At 38.8% G+C, this 23,308-nt stretch overlaps 1 long non-coding RNA gene across 1 annotated transcript; it reads left to right on the top strand.

Moving 5' to 3' along the window:
- The first annotated feature begins 9,461 nt into the window (after positions 1-9,461).
- Positions 9,462-23,253, top strand: LOC130857259 (uncharacterized). Its single transcript, XR_009054791.1, has 3 exons — positions 9,462-9,573; positions 11,397-11,563; positions 23,234-23,253. It is a non-coding gene; the product is annotated as an uncharacterized LOC130857259 (long non-coding RNA).
- Positions 23,254-23,308: the final 55 nt, after the last annotated feature.

Here is a 23,308-nt window from a genome sequence, read left to right as displayed (position 1 = left end):
GGTGGCTACAAAATTATTAACAGTAATACATTATGTGCTACAGTTATGATTTAATACTGTATCTTTATGTTTGTTTACCTTTTTCTTGACTGGGAATGGTGCCATGTATGGCCTAAAAGTGTTTGTGTACGTTTTGATAAATTCTAACTTTTTATAATAGATTTGTGTATATTTTAGGATAGTGAATGATAAAATAGACTAGTATCTATATGTATTTTATGCACTCATGACATACCTAACTTTTTCTTACTTTTTTTTTGGTATTTCTAGGCGATGCAGTTTGCGAATTATTTTCAAATTGTCACAAATCTCAAAAAAAATTTTCCAATATATTTATTGAAAAAAAAATGCATATAAATGGCCCTCACAGTTCTATCCCAAGTTGTTCAAGAGTCAGCTGTAGGGCTTCCTAGGTGGCGCAGTGGTTAAGAATCCGCCTGCCAACCCAAGGGACACGGGTTTGATCCCTGGTCCAGGAAGATCCCACATGCTGAGGAGCAACTAAGCCTGTGCGCCACAACTGTTGGAACTGCGCTCTAGAGCCCGTGAGCCACAACTATTGAGCCCATGTGCTGCAGCTACTGAAGCCCACGCACCTACAGCCTGTGCTCTGCAACAAGAGAGGCCACGGCAATGAGGAGCTCACGCACCACAACGAAGGGTAGCCCACACGCAGCAACGAAGACCCAACACAGCCAATAAATAAATAAATTTTAAAAAAAGTCAACTGTGTATGTACATATGCACATGCACACACACACACACACATATACACATAATGGCAAAGAACAAATCTCTTATTACTTACAGCAATCAAAATCTGATATCCAATAGTCCAATATTCTTTAAATAGTTGAGTTATTCACTTTCAATGACATTGTTTCATAGGACATAAAATCTAAATGTTAGCTAACATAATCACTCTTTCTGGCATTTAACAGCTAATGAAGACACATTAACTAGCAGTTATCTGAAGTATTTTAAACTGTCCTTGAAAGAGTAGACACCAAGAGTTCTTTATAGACTCCCCACTGTTCTTAGGCTAGAGCTACTGACTCTTCTCTTTGCACCTCCTCTTCCCTGATCAAAGCTTTTCCAAAGAATTGTCTATATTTAATTTCCACTGACTCTCCCATCTCTCTTGAGCCTACTCCAATCAGGTCTTCTTCCTACTGTGTCATCAAAGCTGCACTTATCAGAATCACCAATGACCTCCTTGTAGTTAAATCTCAAGAGCAAATCTCAGCTCTTATTCTACCTATAAGTAGCATTTGACTTATTGGTTGGTTTCTTCTTTCTGAAACAGTTTTTTTCACAAGATCTCCAAGACACCTCCCTACTTGGTTCTCCTCCTAACTCAATGGACACTCTTTCTCTGCATTCTGCATTCTTTGTTTTCCTTTACCTTCCTAACCTCTAAAAATTGGAGTGTCCAGGACTCCTTGCACAGACCTCTTCTCTTCCTTATCTAATACACTCACTCATTGGAGTTCTCATCCAGTCCATGACTTTAAATGTCATTTACATGCTATTGCCTCCCAAATTCATATACCTAGCCAACTCCTACACAAACTGCAGACATGTATACATACCCAACAGGTTATTTGACATCTCCATTTGGATGTCTACAGGCATCTCAACAAGCCCCAAACTAAACTGCTTATCTCCTGCCCTATATTGCTCTTTCTCTTCTCTACTTCATAAAAGCAGTAACACCATTCTTCCACTTGCTCAGGCCCAGAGCTTAGAATCATCCTTGACTCTTCTCTCATATCCCACATCCAATTCATTAGAATGTCCAGTCAGCTATACTACAAAGCTTATTCACACTACTTCTCATTACCTCCTCCTCTGCCACCTTACTCCAAACCTCTATCACCTCATGTCGCCTTCACTTCATCAAATTTTTACCCTGTGCAGCAATGTATTTAAAATGTAAGTTAGCTTGTTACTTTTTCTGCTTAAAACTTTTCTATGACTTCCCATTTTACTCACAATGAAAAGTCTTTGTGACCTATAAGCCCCCATATGATGTTTCCACCACCACCACCACCTCTACCAACTCTCTGATCTCATTTCCTACTGCTCTCCCTCTTGCTCAACCCATGGTATCTACAATAGTGTCCTTGCTATTCCTCACACAGACCAAGCACATTCTATCACAGGGCCTTTGTACTTCTAACATTCTCCAAATATTCCTATGTAACACTCTACCTTCCTTTGTCATCTTGGCCTTTCCTAACTATCCCATATGAAATAAATTCCCTCATCTCTCTTGATACCCTATACTGATTTATTATTCTTAAAACCTTTTTATTTTGAAATAATTATAGATTTATATGCACTTGCAAGAAGTAGAGAGATCCTATGTACACTTTACTCAGTTTCCCCCAATGGTCACATTTTACAAAAACTACAGTGCAATATTGCAACTAGGATATTGACATTGATACAGCCAAGATACAGAACATTTCCACAGTTCTGTCACTGCAGGGATTCATGGTGTCTTTTACGGCTACATCCACCACCCTCTAACCTCTACTCCCTCCTTAACCCTGGCAATCACTAATCTGTTCTCCATTTCTATAGTTTTGTTATTTCAAGAACGTTACATAAATGTAATCATACAGTATTAACCTTTTGGGATTGGCCTTTTTCACTTAGCATAATTCCCTGGAGATGTATCCAGGTTGTTTTGTCACAGCATTTTTTTACCACCTGACATATATACATATATATTTATTTGCTTATCAGGCTAAGTTCCCTGAGAGCAGGGAATCTATTTTGTATACTGTACTTATTATGTAGACATAAACATTTATTGAATAAAAGTTCAAACTCTTTAACATGACCTATAAGACCCTAAATGAAGCATCCTTACCTTTCCAACCTCATCTTTCATTTCCATGACTCCTCCACCCTGCCACACTACTCCCATCCAGATATGCTAAATAGTGAATGACCCCATTCAGTTATACTAAACATCTTGCCATTTATAGTAGATTGCCTGTGTGCTCTGATTTTTTTTTTTTTTCACGTTTGCTGTTTAGAACTGTGGTTCTCAAACTTTAGTGTGCATGAGAATCACCTGGATGATCAGGCTTCTTAAAACAGATTGCGAGGGACTTCTCTGGTGGTCAAGTGGTTAAGACTCCATGCCCCCCACTACAGGGGGCACCAATTCTATCCCTGGTTGTAGAACTAAGATTCCACATGCTGCTCAGTGCGGCCAAAACCAAAACAAAACAAAGAACCCTTTAAAAAAAAAAAAAAACAGATTGCTAGGTTCCACTCTGAGTTTTAAATTCAGTAGGTCTGGGATAAGTCCCGAGGACCTGCATTTCTGACAAATTCCCAGGTGTTTTTGATGCTGCTGGTCCATGAACCATACTTGGAAAATCACTGCTAGAACATTTTTTATTTCCCTCCCATTTCACTTGCCTAGTTTCTTACTTAACCTTCAGTCCTTCTCTCACCCCAGAACATGGTGTTCCATGGCACACGGTACTTACCCTATCACATCACTTATCACAGGATATTGTGATGTCCTATCTATGTGTGCTTCTCTCCCACCAGACTATATCCTCAGCACTTAGTACAGTCGGACATAGAGTAAGCACTCAATGTACATGATGACTGAATAGGTTCCTTAATTTTGACATCTTAAAAGACTCAACAGAAACAATATCTTTACAGTCATATGTTATTTAGAAGGAAGTGCTTCTATGTGCTAAAAATAAAAGATGAAAACACTAAGGACCCTTTCATCGATAGGCTTAAGGAAAAATAATACAATTTTAATATTAAAATTTTTAGGAAGTGTTACTGTTTACTGCAATTCTTTTCAACCAAAACACCACACACTGAAGTAATGACTGAAGACAAAGGTCAAGAATGCAACTTAAGATACTTTACCCATTACTTTTTCAATAATTACTTCAAAGTCTGTATTTTGTTCTTCTAAAAGTGTACTCTCTTGCCTTCAGACTAAACACCCCAAACCACAAGACTATCTAACACAGCCAGGACTTCAAAGAACACTTTAATTGACTCCCAGTGCTACCCAGATGTTGAAATCAGACCATATTTGCTTGCACAGGTCTATTAACCATTATCTAAAATTCCAAAATCCAAAAAAGTTCTATAAACCTAAATTTTTCACAAGTTTAAGGCAAACTCATTTAGCAGCAAAATCTGACCCAAACAGATATGTGGTTATTATATAGGTTATATAGCTTTATTCAAATTAGTGTTAATACTAATGCATTTTTGTGGCATGAATATTAATGTTTGATTCCAAGATGCTACTCCAGACCCCAATGAGGTGTTACGGAAAATATGGTATACGCATTACATTCCTATCTAAAATCCCAACAATTCTGAGTTCTGAAACACATTTGGCTAAAAGGGTTTGGATATAGGATTATGTGCCTATACTGAATGAGATATCAATTTCTCTAATCCCTGTATTTTTGTCTACTGTATTTGAAATATTATCCAAATAACGCCCCCTGCTGTTTTATCATTTTGTATCTGAAAAATTGGTCTTAACGAAAATAGCTTTTGGGAATTCCCTGGCGGTCCAGTGGTTAGGACTCTGCGCTCTCACTGCTGAGGGCCTGGGTTCAATCCCTGCTTGGGGACTTAAAATCCCACAAGCTGCATGGTGTGATGAAAAAAACAATAAAAAAATTTAAAAAGCTTTCTTCATTTTATCTGCTTTAACATTAGCTAAATATTGTTCAAAACTCAATGTTTCTATTCATATGATACTTTCTTCTTAAATCACGAAAATTCTATACTTCTTTGGGATCCTGTGGCTCATTCCCATCAGATGAATCATCACCGTCCTCACATGAATCATCACAACTGAAAGTATAGAACTAAAAAAATGTCTAGTGGGAAACATATCATTTTGAAACACATTTGAAAGGCTAATGTCACATTTACAAGCCACTGACATTTAGCAGACTCAACTGATAAAAGTAGAATTTTTGCAGATTAAAATGTAAAGGGGGGCTTCCCTGGTGGCGCAGTGGTTAAGAATCTGCCTGCCAACGCAGGGGCTGGGTTCTAGCTCTGGTCCGGGAAGATCTCACATACCTCAGGGCAACTAAGCCTGTGCACCACAGCTACTGAGCCTGCACTCTAGAGCCTGCAAGCCACAACTACTGAGGCCTCTGCACCTAGAGCCCATGCTCCGCAACAGGAGAAGCCACCGCAATGAGAAGCCCACACACTGCAACGAAGAGTAGCCCCTGCTCACCGCAACTAGGGAAAGCCTGCACAGTAACAAAGATCCAAGGCAACCAATAAAAAAATAAATTAAAAAAAAAAGGTTGTTGAATACAATCTTTAAAAAAAAAAATGTAAAGGGGACAACAATAACAGACATTATCACTGTAAAGAGCAAAAAAACCCTAAAATATATTTAGGAATGAACTGAACAAGAAATGTATAGGGTCTATGAAGAAAATGCCACTGTGAAACATTAAAAGAAAACTTGGGTAAATAGAGGACCACATATTTCTAGGTGGTATATTTGGTTTCAAAAGGAAGAGGAATCATTCAGGTGATTTAAACTGAAAAAGAAGTTTATTTGAAGAGAGGTACCTTGGGTAGATCCCCAGGAGCACAAAGGGCAGAGGGACTTAGCAGGGCAAACCAGGACCTGGAATGCCCCAGAACCCCAGGCAACTATCCCACCACCCTCTTCTCAGACCACAAGGCTTCCTAACTCTGCTGCTCTCTGTGCAACTGCCACTCTCTGCAGGCCTGCTTTCTCTGTACTACCTGCATGTGGGTCAAATGTCTCTCCCTGACTTACCCTGGTGCCATCACTTTCTAGGTCAAGAGACCAGGTAAGTCTAATTGCAAATTTCTTGAGAGAGAATCTGATTGGACCAGTTTGAATCAGTTATCCACCTACTCCTGGCCCAATCAGCTATGGCTGGGGAGGGGGGGGGGAGTGTGGTTAAGTGGGTATCTGCTCACCAACAAGGAATGAGGATGCAGATTGGAGCATGAGCGAGTGGTGCAGGCAAATTTAATGGCATGTCCATTACAGATGAGCAGATTCCATACTGAGGAGAGGCAATACAACACAGAGGTTAAGAGCACAGGCTCTGGGACCAAACTGCCTGAGTTTGACTTTGCCAACTTATTAGTTGCATGACATTCAACAAGTTATTCAATCTCTTTACAATTCAGTTTCCTCATCTGTAAAATGAGGGTAATGATAATAGGGTTGTTGTGTGGATTAAATGAATTAACACAGGTAAAGCACTCAGTAAAAACCACATACTTATTATTTTTATAAAGATGCCCATTTCCCCTAAATTAATCTATAAAATTAATGCAAGGCAAATCAAAATCACAACTCTTTTAACTCGACAAGATAATTTTAAAGTTACTATGGAAGAAATATCTATGGAGAGGATGGCATAGGTAGAATGGGAAGAGCACACAGATTGATGCAAGTTATTCATCATGTTCTGGATCTTACACGGGGAGTTTGCTTCACATGTTTTTTTAATGTAATATATGACAAAATTTTCTTTTATATATATCAAATATATTTTCAAAAGACAATTTTTAAAGGAATACTTTGAAAAAAAAAGACTATTAAGACTATTAAGATTTATCCCACCAGAAATTTAAAAATAATTTAAAAGTATATTAAAACAATATTATTTTCCAATAACAAATAAACCAATGGAACAGAAAATAAAGTACATATGGAAATTTAATACTATATAAAGGTAGAATTTCAAATCTACAGGGAAGACTGAGTATTCAGTAAATGGTACAGGGCAATCATCAAATTGTTTAGGGGAAAAAAAAAATTAAGCCAGATTCTTCCCTTCTTCCTCGTAAACAAATTCCAGAAGGATTAAATACTGAAATATTTTTAAGAAGCTATCTAAAAATGTTAGAAGAAAATACACGCAGGTAAGCCTGACATTAAAGCTGGAAATTTAAATAAAGTTTAAGTTTTTAAACTTAAAAAAAGATCTATCTAAAAAAGAAAAACTTCACAACCTCATCACCATAACCTTCTACTCATTTGCACTTATTTATGGGCTCTGATTCTGATTAATTCTATATAAAAAGTTTTTACATAATACAAAATTATACATATATAATTTTACAGTATACATTTTACATAACCTTATCATGTACTTCTCTTGTATTCCTATTGTCTTTCTATTTAGCCCACACATCATGTCAGGATAGTCCATTCTCCTCCACTCTGCTTCTCTCTCCACTTTTAAAATAACTTGCTTTGAAAGTTATAACCATGTACTTTTTCTAAAGTGAATTTTAGTATTGTTTTCTTGAGATCTATAAAGTATCTCTTTTTTTGCGTTTTAATTGAAACTGATAATATACAAATAACCTAGAGATGAATTGTATCCTTTGCTATTTCAGTCCATCTGGCATCATATGCTCTTTTTGCTAGATGTCCCTTTTTCTCTTCCAATAAAAGTTTTATTGGGTGGAAGCCACATTAAAAAAGAAAGAAAGAAGCAAAGAAAAACTTCCTTCAGCAAATAAACACCACAGGCTATATTTAAATATAAATTTAAAAACGGAAAAATATTTGTGATTATGTTTCAGACAAAGGTTAATATTCTTAATTTACAAAAAGCTCTTGTCATTTAAAAAATGTGTGTATTTCAAATGGGCAGAAATCACGGACTGGCAATTCACAAAAATAGAGCCAAAAAATATATCCAGGATATTCAGTTTCACACTTAGTCAACAAAATGCATATTAGAAAAAGATGATAAAAGATTTCTTCTTTAAAGGTGATAAAGAGCACAAAGATTAACAATACTCAGGGACTTTCCTGGTGGTCCAGTGGTAAAGAATCTGTCCAGCAATGCAGGGGACATGGGTTTGATCCCTGGTGGGGGAACTAAGATCCCACATGCCCTGGAACTAAGCCTGTGTGCCACAACTACTGAGCTCAAGAACCTCAACCAGAGAGCCTGCCCGCTGCAAACTACAGAGCCCACGTGTTCTGGAAGCCATGCGCCACAAGGAGAGAAAGAAAAATCCACATGGCACAACTAGAGAGAAGCCTGCGCACCACAACAAAAGATCCACCATGCCTCAACAAAGATCCCAAGTGCAGAACTAAGACCCACAGGCAGAAATAAAACAAAATAAATAAATAAAATATAACACAAACAATACTCAACTGGCAAGGAGAGGAAGACCCAGCTGTCATTCACTAGTTACTATGTTGGTGGAAAAGTATTAAATACTTTTCAAGGGAAGAGTCTGGTAACAACATCTAGAATCTTCCAAATGTGCATCCCCTTTGATTCAGTAATTATATTTCTACGAATTTATGGTAAAGAAATAATCAGGGATATGTACAGGTTTATGTATAACAACAGCCATCTAGTATTGCTTGCACAAGTCAAAAACTGTGAACACCCTAAAAGTCCAACAACTTAAGGGTTGGTTGAACATATTACGTCCATAGAGCCATTAATGCCATTACATCCACATAGCCATTAAAAATGATTAGGTAACCTACTTTATCTGTAAATATATGAGACATTATTTGGAGAATATAACATGCTAACATTTTCCTAGTTAAAAAAAAAAAAGCTTTACGTGTATATATGGAAAAGTCTCCAAGTTTATACAGCACTATGTTAACACAGTTATTTCTGGGTGAGGAGACTGGGGGGGGGAGTTTAACTTTCTTTTTTATGGGTTTATGTACTTACTACTGGACAGTTTTGCAAGGAGCAGGCATTTTTTTTTTTAAAGCAGTATTCTTCTTACAATCACAAAATACAAGGAAACTTAATTTACGGAGGGAAATGAGCAATGGGTGAGGATCCCGGCGGGGCGGGGGCTGAGAGAAGCAGATCCCGGTCGTCGGAGCCGCGCCCTGCCGCTCCCGCGGGACCACAGCAACCGGAAACACGCCACGCGAGACCTCGGGGATTCTGCGTATGCGCGGACCCGCACTACCCTACGAGGAAAAAACTGTTACCGTGTAAAAGAAAAACTCTCTCGTTCCTTTAACATAACACCGACTATTAGCGCAGTCAAGGGACATGTCTATCCTCAGATGAGTGCGGGGGAGGTCGGGAGAGTGAAAGTTTTCCTTGAAAATGAAAGTCTGCCTTGTCTCCTTCTCCCCTCCACCCGCCTCTTCCCGTTACTCTGCAGGGGCTCGGAAGCCGCCCCGGGGAAGGCAGTTTCTTTGGGTGCCGACTCGCAGGAACACAGCGACCGTGAAGGCCGCAGGCCGGCTATTGTGCGTTAACATCGCCCCCGAAGGCTGACGGTGCGCGGCGGAGCCTGGGGCGCGGAGGCGAGACACGCTCTGATTGGCCCCCGCTTCCTCAGACCGATGGGGCGGGGCGGGGCGGGGCGGCGGGGGCGGTGGGGCGCGCGTGCGCAGAGGCGTCGCCGCGAGTCTGCGGGTCCTCCGGGCGTCAGTGTGGGCGCCCCAGTCGCGGAACTGCGCGAGCGAGGGCGTTTGTTAAGGCCTGGCCTGCAGAACGGAGGCGGTTAATCTTTCTCTTACACATAGCTAGCAGGGTGCGTGAGTCAATCGAGGCTTTCCTCCGAGGCTGGCCGGGCCCACTGCAGGCGAGGAACTGCGGAGGGGGAGGCCAGGTCCAGGCAGAAAGGTCGGGTCACGTGCGGGCCACTCCCTGCGTAGCGAAGGGCGGGGAAGGCCTGTGCAGGACAGCGGGAGTGGAGGGACGGACTGCCCCGGAGACCCCAACGCCCCCACCCCCACCCCCGCTAGACCTCGTTGGTACAGCGAAGCTGGTGAAAGAGAGAGTCGGCTGTTGGGAGGTGGGGGGGCCTGGCAGAGGAACAGGCCCACCCCACCCCCCATTAACTCGTGGGGGGTCACCGTCCCCGTTATTAGGTAGACCCGACTACGCCTGTGTTTGGGGTCGGGGTTGGTAACCAATCTTTGAATGATTGTCATTCAAAAGAAATGGCCGTTGGGTCTGAGGTATCACTAAGGACGTCTGGGTAGAAATGTTGACGTGAGGTCTTTTAAGGCAATCTTCATGAATTTCCTGTGGAACGTGGATCCCTGATTTGTTTCTTAACAGTATTAAAAACAGCCGGTAAATAGCATTGTAGAACTCATTCTGTTACTTTGGCTAGGTATCTAACTTTATGGTGATTCATTAGTGCCAGACGTTTCGAGTCCCAGAGAGTGGACAGGAATCGCACCGTGTTTTGAGAGAGTAATACGTCCATGGGAGACCTGGAAGCCGAAAAAGGCTTCCAGATTTCCAGACCATCTGGTGAATGATGTTTAAAGGAAAAATGAAGAGTATGCTCATCTATGAAACTCTTCAGGCTTAAGTACCTGTTTATCTTAAAACAAATTACAAAATTAAATGATGGAAACTTTATGGTAGGTTATACTGACCCATTGGCTACTGTTTATTGTAATTTTAAATTTCTCTTAATTTGCAATGTCAGAGAGTCTTTTACTATGTTATTCTTGGAATATTGTTTTAAATGAAAATTTTTATTTCAAAAAACTGCAAAAAGTTTGAATATAATTATGTATATTTTGAGGGTACTTATATTTTAACAAGTTTCTTTAAATAAAAAAAGGTTTCAAAAATAAAAAATTAGTTGTTTAGGCACATTAGAAAATACAGATAAAAAGAAGGAAAATCCATTAATCTCAGTATCTGGAGTTAACTGTTGTTAATATTTTAATATTATCTTTCTCTTCTATCATGTTTTACAAACATAGAATCATTAAACAGTATATTTGATAGAGACCAACCTGTGACTTTAGGGGTTAAGACTATGAGAGACTTTCTCTTTGTTAGATATTTCTGTATCATTTGGATTATTATAGTGAACAAGCATTACTTTTCTAATCAGAAGAAAACAAAGAAATTGAAAAGAAACAGGCATACATCATGAACATTTTGTTCATATCACAGGTATTTTATAACTGCATCATTGGTTTTAAAAATTCATAATTTTGGAAACATTCTAGAGTGACTTTTGATTAAACTTGAGAGATTAAACGTGTTTATTTTGTTTCCCTGTGAAACTCCACTGAAATGAGAAAATGTAAAACCCACAAAAATTAAAAGTGCTGAAGAGACAATAGAGAATGAGAGATGTTAGTGTGTTCCTGTTGTAAGAAAGAAAGGGAGAAAAGAAACTGTTGGAGCTAAGAAAGCTGAATGCAAAGAATGCCAATTGGAAGTAAAGTACAGGTGTTCCCCATATTTTGAAAGTTCTGTTTTTATGAAAGACCTGCATTAGTACCTGTTTTCACTAACTGGAAGAAATCCGAAGAGGATTTTCACTTTTATGGAGAAAAAAAAGGTAAAAAGCAAAAATAGTGTTCATTATGTGTTTTGCAGCCAGCCATTATAGAAGGCAGCATGCATTCCAGTCAGCGAGAGTGGCACTTCTAAGCTCCTCCTGGGAACTGTACAGAGCATCTCAGCATCAAGTTGCCATAGTTTTGAACTGTGTCTTGGAGCATCTCAATTTATTTTGTACATCTGTTAGCAAGATGTATCCTAAGGTAATCGTGTCTTCGCTTTATACCATTTGGGTTTAGGAAGGGTTTCATGGGAATGCTCTCCTTTGGGATGATGGGGAAGGAAAACCTGTAATTCCTATTTCAGAACTCCAGAAAGGCTCTGTAAAGGGAAGTGGTATTACTCTCTTCTTGTGTCAATACTTCTGACACTAGGTGTGTGTGGGTTTATCTCACATCAGGCAATTCTCCAGTTCTTGGCAGACGCTGACTAGGTGTCTTACAAGTTTAACTGAATTCTGATACTGTGCTCCTGGAGATAGCATCAGATCCCAGAGGTTAAAATGTTATGGCTAGAGACTTCCCTGGTGGCATAGTGGTTAAGAATCCACCTGCCAGTGCAGGGGACAGGGGCTCGATCCCTGGTCCAGGAAGATCCCACATGCCGAAGAGCAACTAAGCCCGTGCGCCACAACTACTGAGCCTGTGTGCTGCAACTACTGAAGTCCAAGTGCCTAGAGCCCACGCTCCACAACAAGAGAAGCCACAGTAATGAGAAGCCCGTGCACTGCAATGAAAAGTAGCCCCTGCTTGCCACACCTAGAGAAAGTGCGGGCACAGCAACGAAGACCCAACTCAACCAAAAAAAAATTTATGGCTCATTTTATGTGTCAACTTTGGCCCAAGGATGCCCAGATAGCTGGTAAAACATTATTTCTGGATGTGTCTGTGAGGGTGTTTCTGGAAGAGATTAGTGTTTGATTCAGCAGACTGAGATGAGATCTGCCTTCACCAATGTGGGTGGTCATCATTCGATCTGTTGGGAGCCCCAATGGAACAAAAAGGCGAAGGAAAGGCAAATTCTCTCTTCTTGAGCTGGGGTGTCTATCTTCTGCCCCTGGACATTGGTGCTCCTTGTTCTCAGGCATTTGGAATCAAGCTGAATTATACCACCAGCTTTCCTGTTTTTTCCAGCTTGCACACAGCAAGCAGTGTGTGGGACTTCTTGCCCTCCATAGGCATGTGAACCAATTCCTATAAACTCCTCTTATATCTATCTATATACTATTGGTTCAGTTTTTCTGGAGAACCCTGACTCAAGACTACCCCCACTTCAGGTACCAATTACAAGTCCAGGTTGCCACCTCTAATTCTGACCAACCAGCTATAAATTGAGCTTCCCCATGACTCCTTCCTCAGGTTCAAGAATTTGCTAGACTGGCTCACAGAACTCAGGGAAATATTTACTTATGTTTGTTGATTAATTATAAAAGGATATAACTCAGTAACAGCTGCATGGAAGAGATGCATAGGCAAGGTAGGAGAAAGGAGCACAGAGCTTCCATGCCATCTCTGTGTGCACCACCCAGAACCTCCACGTGTTCAGTAACCCAGAAGCTCACCAAATCTCCTTGTTTAAGAGTTTTTATAGAGCTTACTCTCTAGTCCTCCTCTCCCTTTCCTGGAAATCTGTGGTTGGGGCTGAAAGTTCCAGCCCTCTAGTCATCTGGTTTTTCTGGTGACCAGCCCCATCCCGAGGCCATCGAAGGGCTCTCCCCTGAATCACCTCATTAGCATAAAATAATGTATGCTCAAAAGGGTCACCTTTTGAATAACAAAAGATACTATCAGTCAGGAAATTCCAAAGGTTTTAGAAGCTCTGTGTCAGGAACTGGGGACAAAGACCAAATATATGTCTTATTGTAGCACAGGCTTGTAAACTGGAAGCACCACATCAGTGGGAGGGTGTGGAAGGAAAGATTAGAGGATTGATTGAAAATCTGTGCAAAGTAACTAGACTTCTAGGTCTAGGTCACCATCCTTAGGACACGTAGCCAAGTGACTAGCTCACCCCTAGTCACTTATAAGGATTAGTTTGTGGAGAGTTTGAACCAGAGGGGACCCAGATTCAGGGACACCATGTCAAGCAAAAAACCAGGTTAAATGAAAGTCTCTATACTGAATAGTGAGACCCACCCCAGCCCCTTTCCACCCTTTGCTCTCGGAGCACTGATAGCAATGTGTGTACACCCCATGCAGGAGATTTTTCTCTAAATAAACCAAAAGGTCTCAGAGGAAATAACCTCAAGATGATATTTTGGGAGAACCCTCAACAAAATGGCCAGGTCCCCTCCCCAATTTGACAGTAAAGTTCTTTAATTAACAAACTGCCCACATAAACAGATAGTCCAATCAACTTACCCTTTAAATAAGAATGGAAAGTCAAGGATCACCAGACGTTTAAAGAAAGTCTCCAAGATAAATACTGAGGTCTAAAACTATTCCTTTGAATATTTCCAGTGACTGCCATTAAACCAAAGGCTTAATCAGTCATTCACCTTTTTATCTCATTTGATGCTGATCACTCACTTTTTTCACCCTTCATGACATAAGGTTCTACCCTTTCTGATCTTTTTTTAAACTTTCTTCACTCTTCTTTATGATTATTTGAGCTGATGTCCTAGACTTTCTTTTTCTTTTTCTTCCTATGAGTTCATCAGAGGATTAAACTCTGACTGACCTTCAAGTCTCATATTTTCAGGTTTTAGCTGAGTTTATACCTTTTGGATGCCACATGAGTAAAAAAAAAATCCAAACAGCTTTCCAGTATCCCACTTGAAAAAGTTGTAGAGTAGATGCTCTCCTCTCCAATGCCATTAGGGCTGGTTAATTGGTTAATTAATTTTTAGTCACTAAAGCAGGAAATCATTACAAAATTATATACATTGGTAGGGTCTGTTAGTTGCCTAAATAATTTTCATTCTTCCTGTCAACTATAAATTGGAACTTGCCATTTGCCTGTACAAGAATTAAATCACTTTGTGCTGCTGTAGCTACTGACCTTCCACATCCCTTGAAGGGCATTCAGGGTGGAGACCAGGAATGAGGCACTCTGTGCTTTGGAAGATGGGTGGAACAGGTCTTTAGATAGTTAAATGTTTTCAGGAGCTGATTTTTATGAGTCCAAGCCTTGCATCTCCTCATATCTAGAAAAGCACTAAATCCCTACATGGTGATGTCTGCTCCTTGTGACTAGCAGAAACCCCCTACAAAAAATGTTTGATTGCACATACTCCTCCTCTACCAAGAAAACATATATACTAATCTTCTCCCCTGCCTCTTTGGAACAGTTTCTCAGAGCTATCTGGGATGCTGTCTCCCGGGTTGCAGTCCTAATTTTGCCCAAATAAACTCAACTCACAACTCTCACATTGTGCATTTTTTAAGTCGACATTCCGTTCATCCTTACCAATAAAACTGAGGTTTCATTCTGTGTAGGCAGTGTACTAACCAAAAGACATTTCTCAGCCTCCTTTGCAGTTAGAGCTGGTCAATGACATAGAAGTGGATTCTGTTGAGTGTGACTTTTGGGAAATAACTTTTTCATTCTTCTTCCTCTCCTATTGCTTCATGTCTGGAATTCATTTATGATGGTCAGAGCCCTAGCAGCCATCTTATATGCCTCTAGAGATGGCATAGAAGGAGCATGAATGCTAATAATTTTGCTGCCAATCTCTGCCTATCTCTGGCCTTCCTTTCAGTGAGAAAATAAGCCCTTGTGTGACTTATTAAACAATAAGTGTGAATCTTGAATATTAGTAGTCAAATGCAAATTCTAATTGACACATACACAAACATTTTATTTTAACTTAAAAGGTATGAATAATTATCTCCCAATGCTTTGGTGCAGGGCCAAGACTTTTTGAAATTGGGTTCTGGTTAGAGGTCATCAGATAACTTCCTTAAATCACACTCATAACACATTGCCTATTGATGCAAATTTTAATTTTTTTTTCATGTGAAGTAAGAATTTAAAGATAAATTGTACATTGCTCTGTACTCACAGAGCAATGAGTACAGAATTCTAAATTTCTACAGTTTTTTTCCTCTCACCTTTTAATCCTCTCTTGCCCTAACCTAATTTATAGTTACTGTATTAGTCTGCCTTCTAGCCCCCCAAATTCATGTCTTTCTTACATGCAAGGTACATTCATTCCATCCCAACAACCCTAAAAGTCTTAACATGTTCCAGCATTAACTCTAAAGTCAAAATTCTACAGTCTCATCTAAATATCATCTAACTCAGTCATGGATGAGACTTGAGGTATAATTCATCCTGAGGCAAAATTCCTCTCCAGCCATGAACTTGAGAAACCAAACAAGTTATGTACTTCCAAAATAGAATGGTAGGACAGATATAAGATAGACATTCCCATTCCAAAAGGGAGAAATAGAAAAGAAGAAAGGGGGATGATGGGTCTCAAGCAAGTCTAAAACTTATAAAGGCAAATCCCATTAGATCTTTTTTTAATAAAAAAAAAATAGATATAATTGACATTGTATTAGTTTTAAGTGTACAACATAATGGTTTGAATAAGTATGTATTGTGAAATGATTACCACAATGAGTTTAGTTAACATTCGTCACCACTCTTACAAATTTTTTTTCCTTGTGATGAGAACTTTTAAAGTCTACTTTTTTAGCAACTTTCAAATATACAATACAGTATTGTTAATTATAGTCACCATGCTGTACTTTACATTCCCAGGACTTATTTATTTTATATAATTCCATTAGGTCTTAAGACTTGAGAATAATCCTCTTGGGTCCAATGCTCTATACCACTCGGTGAAACCAAGGAGGAAGCAAACTTGTACCTTGTACCCTGGAATATGATTCCAAAATTAGGAATGGGGTAGTATAATAGGAGGGATTTTGAGACAGATTTCAGGTTCCAGAGATATAGTGGTAAGGAAGTCCATCTTGGTGAGATAGGAAGCAACAAGTCACTGAAAGACGATGAGGAAAAAAGTCTCTGGAGAAAGTATTGGTAAGATTTACAAGTTTGTGGTTCAAGATCAGGTCCAGTCTTAGCAGGGAGCCAAATTTGAAAACTAGAACCAGGACTGAAGTTAGTCAGACAGATTGGCTACAACTTGAAGGGAAGCTACAGACTAATTTTTCATAATAGCCCAGCATCTCAGTTTATCCACAGGATGGAAGTGCAGAGAGAGAAAACAGCATACCTCCAGGATAGGATTGAGAGTTGGGAAGGTTTTAGTTATAAAATATGCCATGAACAAGGAAATACTTCCATAATAAGAATGTTATTGTGTAGTTGAATTGCAATGTAGAATTATGTTTCTGAGATTTCTTGTTGAAAATCAATACCATCTGTATCAGTCAGGATCCAGGAGACAGATGGTACCACAAACTGGGTAATTAAGGAGAATTTAATAAGGCAAGGTTTAGAAAAAATAAGGAGGGATGCTGTGGACTTCTGTGCCAGTAGTAGCATAGAGCTATTTTTACCCTTAAACCTGAAGGGGTAAGGGGAGGAAATGGTTTCTAAGCCCTAGAGAGAGCTATGCTCTGAGGGCCACCTGACAGGAGTGGTAATTTTGGCAAAGGGAAAGAGCCAAACTGTGGCTATGTGGTAGGGAGCGAGCCAGGAAAATGTCTTCCTCTCTCTCTTACCAATTTCCTACCAGCATCAGCCCCCTTCCACATTAGCTGAAACCAAGTGGAAGCCAGAGAGGAAGGAGGTCCAGTGGTGCAGTCCATATAGGTCAGCCTCTCTGAGCATAAAATAGGCTGGAGAATGAATCTGAAGGGGAAAATAGATTTTCTATGGTGTGTAAATTATCATTAAATTTAATCAAAGTATCGCTTTCCAAAGCTGAGTATTTTGGCTTTTTCAACCTTTACTTTGTCTCTGTCATCACATCTTGGATTTTAGGCTTCCCTTTATGGGGGGCGTATGGCCCTCTGTCTATCAAAGTCACATACCATGTGGAAGGGTCAAAGTGTAATCATCTCAGCCTCTGAGGTGCCATTTATTTCAACAATAGCCACAGCTGCCTCAGAAAAGGAAAGCTGGTTCCCGTAAGTGGGACAAAGCCTGTAGCTGGAACTCTTAACTCCTTTAAGCATGGTTGCCTGTAATTTAGTTGAAGGTATAGGCAGCCCTACAAAGACCTGCGAGGAAACAGAAGCATAGCCCTAGGAGGCAGCCCTCCCCCAACTGGAGAAAGTGCGCATGTAGTAAACCTATCTGAGGGGGTTGTTATCACTCAGCCTTATTCTGCCCAACTAGGTGGAGGCTTCATTCAAATTTCCACTGGAGCATAACTATCAGAAAATAATTAAAATTGGCGAAATGGAAGTGATTCTACATTGGCAGCTTTCTGCTGTTTTTTTCTTGATTGTTCATTTTGTTTTTGTTTCTACTTTTACCTTCTTGCTTTTTAAAACTTTTTGCCACTGGAAGAGTAAAAGATGTCCTTTTTTTGCAAGATAAATTTTGGTATAGAGAGTTGATCTATAAAGAACAAGTTAAGTATGTTACTACTACATTTAAATTGTCTTTACCAATGCCTTCTTTCATTAATATTGAAAACCAATAATTGTTATGGTTGTAGAACAAATAATACTAGTGTGATGTAACTTCTTCATATTAATAGCCTATGTGCTTATTTTCAATGAACACAATATACAGCTTTTGTAATTCTTTCCTTTTTTCTATGTTATGTTTGTTCTGATTACATTTATTGAAATGTAAAAATAAAAGTCAACAGTTGATACATAGTACATGAGAATTTAAAGAAAATCCTAAACTGCTTCTGATACCTCTTGAATATTTTGAGTTTGAAAAAATGTCTAAGAATTTTGATTTACAAAGATAGATCAATGTTACAAAGGCAGATTAGAAAAAGGTAATCTTTAAGATGCAAGTCTTTCTAGTGATTTTAAGTAAGGGTAAGTTTTTACAGTGCTTAGGAAAAGAACACATTTCTCAAATCATAAATCAGAAAGATTTATAGCACTATTTTGTGAGTAAAAAATATTTTCATCTTTGAGTTTCTATACATGTTTCAAACAGACTGTCCCTATTTGATTAGTCATATTTAAAATCAAAATTTTTAGATAGCTCATTGCTAGACAGTGAATCTAAACTAGAAGCTTTTTTGTACAAACAGCTGATTGCTATCCAGAAGAAATCATTTTATTTAGAGGACAAAAACAGCATCATCACCCTTTCCATGCTGAGCATTTAATTTCTTTCCCTTTTATGCACTAGCAATGAGGCAAAGGGGTATTTTACTTGCTGATACTAATGTGTGAGTCAAGAAATATTCAAACTTTATATTATCTTCATGTATTAATAAAAATCTTTAAAACTCAGAGCAGATATTGTCATTTTTTAAAGCATTAAATATTATGTCTTTACTTAGGTGGTTTTAAATTATACTTTCCCTGTGCACTCAAATATTTAACACAAATAGCTCCATGGAGATGACAAAATGCAGCTCAAACACAATTCAGTTTCTTTCTTCTCCAGTATGTGTGATCTGTTTCCATGGAAATTTCATGTTGACCAGGAATTGTAAAAATACTATATGCAAACATATCTCAGAAGCAAACCTTTTTGGAGAATAATTGTGATTTAATTTGAGTCACTCCATTAAAATTGTTCAAATAATAGAAAAGAAGACTTTTTCTTTAGCAGAGACCATTCTGCAATTTCCCTTAGCTCAATATATTAGTCTAATAGAGTTGGTGATTATATGGACTTTAATTTGCCTTTTGATGAGAGTAAAATTAGATTTTAATGATTTAGGTAAATGCATTCATTCGAAAAAGATGATGGACTTATTATGAGCTAGGTATTGTTGGGGTGCCAAAAGGAATACAAAGATGTATACAACACAATATGGTATAAAATAAGGTGACTGCAGTAAAGTTGGCAATGTGCTTTGGTGTACAGAGGAGGAATGGAATGTTTCTGGTTAGGATCAAGGAAATCTTCTTGTATGAAATGGTTGAACTGGGTCTCGACCAATGAGAGGGTAAGAAGAGGGTTTTCCTGGTGAGGGAAACCATCTGAGCAAAGACACAGAGGTGGGAAAGCGGAGGGCACATTTGGGGAATGATAAGTCCAACTGGCTGAAGTGTAAATGAAACAGGAAGGTAAAATGAAAATGTAGGCTGCAGCTAGCTTTTGTAGGGCCTTGAATGCCATGCTAACTTGGATATTATGCTCAATAGCAGTAGTGTTCATTTAGGCAATAATAATCTGGACTATCAACAACAGTTGCATACTGAGTAGTGAGAAAGTAAGGAAGGGAATAGATCACTATTTTGAGAAGAGTGACACTGAATGGAGTAAGAACAGCAAAATAGCTTGAAGAACTAGAAGGTTAAAAAATGGTTTGAGAGATATAGTAGTTTTAAAACATGTTCACAAATTTTTTTGAAATTCTTTTCTTTAAGAGGTGGACACTCCCAAGGCAATAGAAATAAAAGCAAAAGTAAACAAATGAGACCTAATCAAACTTATAAGCTCTTGCATAGCAAAGGAAACCATGAACAAAATGAAAAGAGAACCTATGGAATGGGAGAAAATATTTGCAAATGATACAACTGACAAGGACTTCATTTCCAAAATATACAAACAGTTCATGTGAGTCAATAACAAAAAAACAAAAACCCCACTCAAAAAATGGGCAGAAGACCTAAATATACATTTCTCTAAAGAAGACATACAGATGGCTAACAGGCACATGAAAAGATGCTCAACCTCACTCATTATTAGAGAAATGCAAATCAAAACTACAATTAAGTACCACCTCACACCGGTGAGAATGGCCATCATCAAAATGTCTACAAATAGTAAATGCTGGAGAAGGTGTGGAGAGAAGGGAACGCCATTTGCTGCAACATGGATGAACCTAGCGATTATCATTCTAAGTGAAGCAAGTCAGACAAAGACAAATATATGATATTACTTACACATGGAATCTAAGAAATAGTACAAATGAATTTATTTACAAAGCAGAAACAGATTCACAGACATAGAAAACAAACTTATGGTTACCAAAGGGGAAAGGGATGGGGGAGGGATAAATGAGGAGTTTGGAATTAACAGTTGGACGCTACCAAATATAAAATAAACAGGGACTTCCCTGATGCTGCAGTTGGTAAGACTCTGCACTCCCACTGCAGGGGGCCCCAGTTCGATCCCTGGTGGGGGAACATGGGGGAACTAGATCCCACATGCATACCGCAACTAAGAGTTCACATGCCGCAACTTAAGATGTCCGCATGCCGCAACTAAGACCCGGTGCAGCCAAGATAAATAAATATTTTTAAATAATGATAATAAAATAGATAAACAACAAGGATTTACTGTACAGCACAGGAAACTATATTCAATATCTTGTAATAAACTATATTGGAAAAGAATAGAGAAAAGAATATAGATATATACATGTATATGTATAACCAAATCATTTTGCTGAACACCTGAAACTAACACAATAATGTAAATCAACTATAGTTTAAAAGAAAAAAGAGGTGAAGACTAATTCTGCTCCTTTGAGTGTGGGCTGGATTTAGTGACTTGATTCTATCAAAGAGAATTAGGCAGAAGTGATAGTTTGCTACTTCTGAGATTAGGTCATAAAAGGCATTGGCTTCCTTCTCAGATCACATGCCTTCTGGCAGGACTTGCTCTTGGGGAAGCCCCCTGGTGTGTTGTGAGGGAACTCAACCTTGGAAATGGATTCTACAGCCCCAGTCAAGCTCTGGTTGACATCTTGATTGCAGCCTCTTGAGACTCCCAGGGCCAGAATGACCACCAGCTAAGTGGTTGATCTTACATTCCTGATCTACAGAAACTGTGAGATAATAACCATTTGTTGTTTTAATCTGCTAAATTTTGAGGTAATTTGTTATGCAGTGATAGATAACGGATGTAGGAGGTGTCAGAATAGGAGAGTCTTAAATATGTTTGCAGGTTGAGAAGAAGTAGCCAATGGAGACTGAGAGAGTGCAGATTGCACAGGAGAGGGGAAATCACGGCTAGGTCAAATTCTGGAGGATGTTTGTAGGGGAGAGGATCATTAGGAAAGGGTGGAGAAGTTATTTTTGGAAAGGAAGAATGAGGATCAGAAAAACTTTCAGACTGGAAGAATGGAAAGTGAAATCAAGCCAGAATGTCCTTGATTCCTGCAGCAAAGGGGGTCCTCTGAGGTGAAGGACCCTCTGGGACCAGGAGCTCCAGGAGAGTAGGGAAAATGGAAGAGCTACTATGAGATAACATAAACAGAATCAGGTAGAGCAAAGAATATAATTCTCTCTGGCTGTGTGTAGCACTCTGGGACAGTAAATTGAGAAAGCAGACAGCAGAGTTCACCTAGGATTGAAGATTGATAAGGCATATATGAAAGATCAAGTGGGCAAAGGATTCTAAGATGGTGATGTAATTACAGTGGCTAGGCATAAAGTCTAGAGTGGGTACAAGGGCATGTGAAACTATAAGGGGGTTAATGAACTGAGAATATGAAAGAGTGGGTATTCTATAGCAACTATAATCTGTATCACACTTTTCACATTTTATTTGTAAGCTACTTAAATTATCATGTAACTTTTTTGGTGTGTGAGCCTAGTTGCCCTGGCGATATTATAAACTCTGAGTAGTGATCATGGTTTATACATTTTGTACTCCCTTAGCAACTAGCACATTGCTTCATAGGGACTCATACATTTGTTGAATCAATGCATAAAATCATTCTAGTATTCTGTGCGTTTTCTACTGAGTTTCTTCTTCCTTCACAATAAGCATCTGATTGAGGCTGAAGATCCGCTCCTTTTACAGAGTTGAATGTGTTCCAGCCTTGTCTCTAAGAACCAGGATTTCTGGATGCTTTTAAGAAGCATTATGTAATGATAAAAAGGGGGACAGTACCTGGTTGGTTAAAAACAATAAGCCTAATTATGCCTATGTGAAGCAACTTGAAATAAACCTTGGATGATTTCTCTTCAATCTGACAAAAATCAGAATGAAAGTGAAAAGGTTTAGGGGAAAAAAAGAGAGAGACTAGCATTCTCCTGGAAAATGAGGGGAAGAAGAGGCCTCCGTTAAGAAGAATCTCACTGAAGCTTAGATCTGAAATGGCTCCCCAGCTGAAGTGAACATTTATGTATTCTTTACCTGTTGCACTCTTCTTTCAATTGTTTTTCTGGAAACAATAGGCTTGTTAAAGTCTGATAAAACTACGAAGAAAAAATTGCAAATAGGCTTCGAAATCACTGAATAGAGTCACTGATTGAAGTGATATATAGGTGGTTCTTCATATCTTTACCACCGGCCCTTCTACTTACACCCCAACCCACCTTTCCCTCAGTTCAAGCTTTTCTATAACAGTTAATGAATTAACATTTTGAAATATATGGTGATACAGACAAGAGTTTCAATTCAGTTTTGGAAGCCACTACCTTTGTTGATGAGTTTGTTTGTGTCATTATTTGAATGTTTTATTCAGATATTGAATATTGAAAATCAAATATTTGAACATTCGTTTATTTTTATTAAAATGAGGAGAATCCCAAAATGAATGCACTGATTCCAGTGAGAACAAATTTAGGTTTCATACACTTAGTACAATTTAGACAAAGATGGAAATTATTTGACTATCTAAAAGGACCAGAACTTAGTCACAATCAAATGCTCATTGTAAAGGAAAGGAAACCAATGAAAGAATACATATAAAGTACTGGGACTAAATTACTGAAAATTGTGTCTGAAATTGAAGTATAATTAGGGATTTTATAATAACTTTTAGGTCTTATATCATGTTAGTCCTACTTTCAGCCAAATAATATTTGAGGCCAAAGAAAGAACTTTCTGTATTGTATTGTTTTGTGTTCCAGGAGGTCACATGGAGCTGCCACAGAGGCTAAGGTAAGCAGAGCTACAGGCCTCCCACCTCTGTATCAGCTCATTTT

The sequence above is a fragment of the Hippopotamus amphibius genome, chromosome 7, assembly GCF_030028045.1.
Source record: "Hippopotamus amphibius kiboko isolate mHipAmp2 chromosome 7, mHipAmp2.hap2, whole genome shotgun sequence".
NCBI classification, from domain to species: Eukaryota; Metazoa; Chordata; class Mammalia; order Artiodactyla; family Hippopotamidae; genus Hippopotamus; species Hippopotamus amphibius.
The sequence above is the reverse complement of the archived record's forward strand: the minus strand, read 5'-3'. Positions and strand labels throughout refer to the sequence as shown.